Raw genomic sequence first — 6877 nt, 5'->3', positions numbered from 1 at the left:
CTGGTTCTCGGCCAGAAACAGAGGAACCTCCTGTAGCGCTGGTCTATTTTTATGTGGTAATAAGTGTCCTGGAGATCTATGCAGCACATCCAATAAGCTTTCCTTAAGAAGGGGAAAATAGACTGAACTGGGACCATATGAAATTTCATCTGCTGAACAAACTTGTTCAAAAGGCTGAGATCCAAAATTGGTCTCCAGTATCCTGTATTTTTGGTACGAAAAAGAACCTTGAGTAGAATCCAGATCCTATCTGGTCTGGTGGGACTTCTTATTTTTTTCTAGCAGCCTTTGAACTTCCAGAGCTGCCTAATCCCTCTGATTGGGTGGAACATCAGGGATTCTTCCTATACTTGAAGTGAGAATGAAGGGAATGTACTATACTTGGACAATGAACCTCTGCACTCAAGTATCTGTGGTTATTTTTTGCCAGGCTAGTGAGTGCAATGATAGTCTTCCATGACTGCCTGCAGAGGCAAACAATCGGCCTCTTTTCCGGAGTGCTGGCAAGGTCACCCTGAGAAGTGGAACCCTGATTTTGTGGGCCATTTCTGCCTCAAGGTTGTCCTCCATTGGAGCTCCCCCATCTGAAGCCACTGCCACGTGTCCTGGAAAGGCCCTTGGGTTTTCTTGAACCACATTTTTCTGCTCCTCTGATTACTGGAGTAGGAGTGTTAGGGAGCAGAGAAACATACTCCCACTGCAGATAAAGTCTTTCCATCCTTTTCACACCTGGCCAAGGTTTCCTTGACGTTTGCCAAAAAGGGACACACTCCATCAAATGGAGCATTGACGAACGAAGACAAATGGCTCCACAAATTCACATAAGGTCATACAGGTATGCCTCCTTATGGCTATGCCAGAGCCCACTGCCCTAGTCCTCCCTTCAGCTGCATACGCAATGAGCATCATGGATATGTTAGAAACGGACTTCAGAATGGCAAGCTGGGAGGCTATTTTATCCTGTGCCTCCTCAGAGACAGCTCCTGCAAGGGTATCTGAGAGTTTCTTGATCAGATCCCTCTGGAGTCTGGTGAAGTGTGCCATGAAATTCAACAACTGTAAGGCAAAAGTTGAAGCAGCACAGACCTGTTTCCAAAACCTGTCCATCACCCTAGACTCCTGGTTAGGGGGATGAACAGTGGAACTCTCTTCTGTTAGTTCTTTCTTGATGGCTGAGACAACCACCATGGCATCTACTACTAAACCCTTGGCCTAGTGCTGATGGTTCTCTGGTGCTGAAAGGATTTTATCTGGTCTCTGAGATTGGCTCGACAGAAGCAAGAGCCATCCATGCCCACTGGGCGATCAACTTAAGATCAGCAGCAGGCAGGGTCACCCAAGAGGTAGATGGGCAAGCACCAAAAGCTTGCAGACACACAGACTCCTCTGAGGATGGGTCTTGGAGGGGTTTTCAGCCACCCCTGTACTTTAATATTTCAAGAATATCTCCAAACCTGACATCTACTGGGGGTGACCGGGTGGGAACCCTCCCCATTATCGAAGTCAGTGTCTTCCGTGACACATTTCTCTAGTGAATCTAGGTGTTTCCTCTTATACATCCTCTTCTAGGGCACCTCCTCAGTGGGAAACTCTGTGGAGGACTTGAAAGCTGTAAGGCCCTGTACAGGGGTGTCCAGCAGCTTTGATGCTCACTGACCGGACGTGAAAGTTTGAGGAAGCTCTAGACAAGGAGTCATCTCAGGAAAGTACTCTGAGAAGGAACCAGCTCTGAACCTGCAGAGTTAAAGGCCCTCGCCATGACCTGGAATACAAGCCCCCCCCCCAAAGAGGGATGGGAGCCCCGAACCAGGAAGGACAACCTTGGAACCCATGGTCTCACCCCACTCTGAAGTGACCACCAAAGTCGAGGCCAAGAAACAGTCCACAAACGAGACAGTGGAGCTGTGAAGCCAGAAATCTGTCAGTTCAGATGAAAAGTACAGTTTTGTACCTACCATAAATGTAGATGTCCGATAGGTATGCATCTGCAGTCCTAACATATGGGTTGTCCTGCCTCAGGCAGCCCTTCGGTCGGCCGGATTCCAAAGTCTGGGTCTGGCCTCGGCTGATGTCGCACTTCACCCGACATCATAGCTGCTGTGTATTGGGTATAAAGGCATCAGCCGACGCCATTTTCCTCAGTGTTTCTTGCCCCAGATGCCAGGTGCCCTCTAGGAAGGCTAAATTTGGATAAATGCAAATAATTCCAAACAGTAGAGAGCAACCAATATAAGAATATATATATAGATATATACATATATACAAACAAATACACCATAATAGATTCCCCCAGCTAGCTAAAAGAGGGGTAAATACCCTAGGAATACCACAGAGGGGAAGGAGGGTGGGTAATCCTGACTGCAGATGCATACCTATCGGACATCTACATTTATGGTAGGTACAAAACTGTACTATGTCCTTCAAGGATGCATCTGCAGTCCTAACATATGGGTAGAATACCATAGCCAAACTGGGGGAGGAGGTACTAAGCTAAAGATGGTGTAGTTAAGATCCCTTGCAAAACAGCAGTTGCAAAACCTGCTCGGGATCTGGAGTATAAAGGAAGATTATAATGCTTAGCAAATGTATGCACGGAGCTCCAAGTAGCAGCTTCTAAAATGTCTTTGGTAGCCACTCCTCGTAGGAAAGCTGTAGTGGTGGCTGTAGCTCTTGTGGAGTGAGGCCTGATATTTTCTGGAGTTGTCTTTCCATGAAAAGAGTAGCAAAATCTAATGCAATTTCCTATCCATTTTGAGATTGTCTGTTTTGAAATTGCTTTTCTTTGCATTCCTGTTGCATATGCTTCCAGAAGCTGGTCAGTTTTCCTGTTGGTCTTAGTTCTGTCCAGATAGTAGCGTAATTGTCTGTGTACATCCAAGGTATGTAGTAGTCTTTCCCCCCTGTTCTGTGGGTTGGGGAAGAATGTAGGTAAATGAATCGCTTGGTTCAATGATACTCTGGAGACCACTTTTGGCATAAAAGTACGGTTAGTTCTCAGAGACACTCTATCCTGATGGAAGATAAGGAAGGGCTGTACTGCCATTAATGCCTGTAACTCAGAAACCCTTCTTGCTGAAGTGATTGCAAGCAGGAAAGCAGTTTTCCAAGATAAGAACTGTAAGTCTGCTGTTGCTGCTGGTTCAAAAGGGGGAAGTGTTAACTTTTCCAGCACAAAATTGAGATCTCATGTAGGCAAAGGTGGTTTCCTTGGAGGCTTTACATTTTTGATTCCTCTCAGGAACTGCCTGAGTAGAGGATGAGAAAAGACTGGAGGATCCATGTTGTATTCTGCTGAAATTGCTGATGCATGAATCTTAATGGAGGAGTAGGACAGGCCATTGTGGAACAGTTCCGCTAAGTATTCCAGGATGTTTGCTATGTTTGCCAATGATACATTTTCCCTTTTTGCTGCACTCCAAATGAGATATCTTTTCCATTTGGCTAAGTCTTCCTTGTGGAGGGTCTGCGAGCCTCCAGGATAATGTCCTTAACCCTCTGAGATAAATCTGGGTTATTTTATTTTATGCAATATTCCAAGCAGCTAGCTGTAGTGTTTTCAAGTTTGGATGTAGGATCTTGTAGTTGTTCTGTGTAAGAAGTAAAGGACATAGAGGTAGAGGCCATGCGTGTGTCCGAGACATGCTCCTCAGTAGCGGGTACCAATGTTGCCTCGGCCAGTCTGGAGCTATCAGGATTATCCTTGGCTAATCCTCTTTGATCTTCAGTAGGACTTTGTAGATCAAAGGAAGAGGTGGGAATGCATATGCTGTCAGGTTTTTCCAGCTGAAGGAAAGGGAGTCCACCCTCCAAGCAAGTGGGTGGTATGCTCTTGTGCAGAATTTCTTCAATTGGTGGTTGTGTGGGGAGGCGAACAGGTCTATCTCTGGTAGTCCCCATTTCTTTGTTATGGTTTTGAAGATATCTGGATGCAGCATCCATTCGTGAGCATCCGTGGTAGTTCTGCTTAAGGTGTCTGCTAGTGAATTTTCTTTTCCTGGTACAAATCTGGCCTGGAGTTGAATGTTGAGGTTCAGGGCCACATTCCACAGATCCATTGCCATCCGGCATAGAGGATATGAGTGTGTACCTCCCTGTTTGTTGATGTACCACATGACTGTGGTGTTGTCCATCCTTATCAGCAGGTGACCTTGTTGAAGACATGGTCTGAATGCCTGGATTGCATGTTTCACTGCCAGCATCTCCTTTTGATTTATGTGTAGATTCAGCTGGTCTTGTGTCCATAGGCCTTGTATACACTTTCCACCATGTGCGCCCCCCCAGCCTAGGTCTGAGGCGTCCGTGGTGATGGTCTGGGTTGGATGAGGTTTGTGGAAAGGCAATCCTCTGTTCAACTGACAGGCCTGAGCCCACCACAGGAATTCTTGCTTCAGGCATGGAATTATTGGAATCTGGGCTTCTAGACTGTGCTTGTGTTGAGACCATACATTCCTTAGGTACCATTGCAACTTTCTCATATGCAGTCTGGCATGCGGAATCAATATTATGCAGGATGCCATGTAACCCAGGGCTTGCAGGACTTTCCTTGCAGTAAGCTGAGTCTGTGTTGTTAATGTCATGAAATAGACTGGTAGTTGCTTTTGTTTTTCTTCTGTGAGAAAGGCCATCTGAGTTGATGTGTCCAGTTCTGCATCCAAGAATGTTATCCTTTGGGATGGTACCAGTCTTGACTTTTGCATGTTGACTGTGTATCCCAAGGCTTGCAGCAGTTGTATAACCTTTTCCAAATCTTTTGTTAATTTTGTCTTGTTGTCCGCTTGTAGTAGGCAGTCGTCCAGGTATGGGTAAATTTGAATTCCCTGAAGTCTGCAATGAGCAATTACTGATGCCAGGCATTTCGTGAATACTCTGGGTGCAGTAGATAAGCCAAAGGGCAATGCTGAGAATTGATAATGCTCTGATCCTGCAAGAAATCTGAGGTGTCTTCTGCAATCTGGTCATATAGGGACGTGCAGGTATGCCTCCTTGAGATCTAGAGTCACCAGCCAAGACTCCTTGCCCAGCATGGGAAGAAGTTGCTGTAGGGTCAGCATTTTGAATTTTGGAACAATGAGGTATGTGTTCAGAGCGGACAGGTCGAGAATAGGCCTCCATTGATTTTCTTTTCTTGGTACAAGGAAAAGTCTGGAGTAAAATCCTTGTCCTTGTTCCATAGGCGGTACCTTTTCTATAGCTCTCATCCTTAGTAGGTTGTTGATTTGTCTTAGAGCGTTTGTTTTTTGGCTTGGTGATAGGTTTGGCATTCCTCTCATTTTTGGTAGAGTGTGGAAGTGAAACCTGTAGCCTTTGTCTATTGTTTGTAAAGTCCATTTGTCTCCTGTAATGTAATGCCAGTTTACGGAAAATAAGGCTAGCTTTCCGCCCAAGGGTGCTTCCAGTTGTTCCCTGGTAGGCGGAATCAGAGCCAAGTCATTGTGTCTGTCCTGTGGAAGTGGTTGTAGCTGAATCTGTGGCAGTACTTCTCTGGTTGTTAGGCTGCCATTGACGTCCCCTGTAGGCACCCCTGGAATGACCTCTGCCTCTTGGGCGTCTATTTCTGCGCCTCTGTGCTCTGGAGGTGTCTGGAAAGGACCAATTCTTCGAAGGCCAATTTCTGCTAAACCTCGGAGGTTGGACCTGTAAGAAATCCTTGACTGTTTGGACAGATTTTGCTTTTTCTTCCACCTTCTTTAGAACCTGCTGTGCAGGGGAGCCAAACAAACTTTGTTTCTCCATAGGAGCATCTAGGAGTTTTGACTTAACATGGTCTGGTAAGGATTGTTCTTTTAGCCAGGCATGCCTTCTAATCACTGTTCCAGTCATAGCTGATCTAAAGGAAGCCTCCAGTGCATCATAGCCACATTTTAAGAAATGGTTACTGACCTGCTGAGAGTTATGTACCAAATCCTGAAGGGACTTACGGTCTATAGGTTCGGGAGAGGACAGTTTTTTATTTAGCTGGTCTAACAAAAATTCCTGGTACTGTATCATGTGAAATTGACAGTTTAAGGCCCTGGCCGAAAGAGTAGCAGAAGTATAAACCTTTTTACCCCATCTCTCTAATGCTCTAGATTCCCTTTCAGAGGGGAGAGGGTTTTTGGCAGAGGCAGCTGCTACAGCTCTGGGGCCCTGTGAAATGGTTTCAGGATCTGCAACAGGAGCCTTATACAAATGGTAGTGTGTGTCCGGGACCCTGTAATATCTGTCAGGCTTGGCAGGGGTCGGAGGGAGAGAATCAGGGGCAGTACAGGCATCATTATATGCATCAACAACTGTTAGTACTGGAGGAATGGCTAAAGGCCTATGCTGTGGTAAATGTAAAAAAGTCCTTAGCCTTTTCCTTGAATCTGAAAAATCCTGGCCCTGCCATTGAAAATGTTCCCTCATAGCATGTAAGGTTTCCCCAAAAGAAAATTCTTCAGGAGGAGAAGCAGAAGGAATGGAGTCTTCTGCATCAGAATCCTCATAAGGAGAATATGGGCCTTCCTGAGGGTCTGAAATATCTGAGTCATCCGAGGAATAGTCTGTAGAAACAGGTTCCGGGGGTTCAGTTCTAGGCCTCTTATCTGGAGGGGGTTGAGAGGCCCTGTCTGGGAGAGGTTGGGATCCCCTGATCAAAGAAATGAGATCCTCAGCCAGGCTGAGCATTTGGGAACTAGAGGTAGGCCTGTGTGAGGGAGTTTTAGCAGGTAAGGCCTTAGAAGATTTAGCTGCTTTAGCCCTGGGAAAAGCCTTGATAGACATACATGCAGGGGGTCTAGCAGCTCCACGTGCAGGGGTAGATATGTCTAAAGGAATAGTATCTGATAAATCCTGGGTGCCTGCTTCAGCAGGGGTAATTTCAGTAGCAGATTCAGCCATGCTCTGAGAGGCCTCGGCT

Source organism: Protopterus annectens, chromosome 7.part0 (genome assembly GCF_019279795.1).
Source record: "Protopterus annectens isolate FY-2018-M chromosome 7.part0, PAN1.0, whole genome shotgun sequence".
Taxonomy (NCBI): Eukaryota; Metazoa; Chordata; order Ceratodontiformes; family Protopteridae; genus Protopterus; species Protopterus annectens.
The sequence above is the reverse complement of the archived record's forward strand: the minus strand, read 5'-3'. Positions refer to the sequence as shown.